The sequence below is a fragment of the Penaeus monodon genome, unplaced genomic scaffold (genome assembly GCF_015228065.2).
Source record: "Penaeus monodon isolate SGIC_2016 unplaced genomic scaffold, NSTDA_Pmon_1 PmonScaffold_71, whole genome shotgun sequence".
NCBI lineage: Eukaryota > Metazoa > Arthropoda > Malacostraca > Decapoda > Penaeidae > Penaeus > Penaeus monodon.
Window position 1 is genome coordinate 21,211 of NW_023662216.1, and position 1,290 is coordinate 22,500.

Below are 1,290 nucleotides of genomic sequence, written 5' to 3' on the forward strand. Positions count from 1 at the left end.
ATTATATGTTAAAATACAAATAGCATAATATAATAATATTATATATAATATATAAAATATATTTTAAAATATAATATATTAAATTTTATATATTTAATTTTTATATATATATACACATATTATAAAATATATATTATATAATTTATAAAATATATATATATATATATATATATATATATAATATATATAATATTATAATTATATTATATATGTAAATACACACACAGACACACCACACACACCACACACACACACAATCACACAAAAACCCCACAAACCCCCTACCCACAACACACAAATCACACAAACCACACACACACACCCAAAACACCACACAATAATATATATATATATATTATATATAATATAAATTTTATATATATATATATATGCTGGCAATATAAAAAATATAATAATAATATATATAATTTATATATATATATAATATTTTATATGTTAAATAATTATAAATAGTGTATAATATATTATATAATATTATATATTTTTATAAATTTTTATATATAATATATATGATAAGATGATATAGATAGTGATAGATAGATAGATAGAATTTGAAACACATAACAAATATTATCTCTCTTCCTCACAATATATATAAGTAAATAAAAAATATATTAAATATAATATATTTTTATATATATATTATATATACATACAATTATATTATATATATATATATATATTATAATATATTATATATATTAAATATATATGTGTGTGTGTGTGTGGTGTGTGTTGTGTTGTGTGTGTGGTGGTGTGGTGTGTGTGGTGGTGTGTGTATGTGTTTGTTTATTGGTGTGTGTGTGTTTTTGTTATGGTAGGGTTCGGGGTTTTGTGTGTTCTAGTTGTGTGTAGGTGTTCACACACAACACACACACACACACACACCAAAAAACAAAACACCAACAAATATATATATATATATATATATATAATTATTATATTATATAAATTTTTTTTTTATATATATATAAAACTATATATTCCATATATTATATTATATATTAAAATATATATATATAGATTATATATATATATATATATAAATATATATATTATATATGTATATTTAAAATATGCATGTAATTTTGGTATATATATAATATATATATATATATATATATATATATATATATAAATTATATATATATAAAATAGTGTTGTTTTTTTGTGTTGTGGGTGGGGGGGGGGTGTGGTGTGTTTGTGTGTGTGTGTGTTTTTGTGTTTCGTGTGTTTTGTGTCTGTGGTGACCTGTGTGTGTGGGGGTAT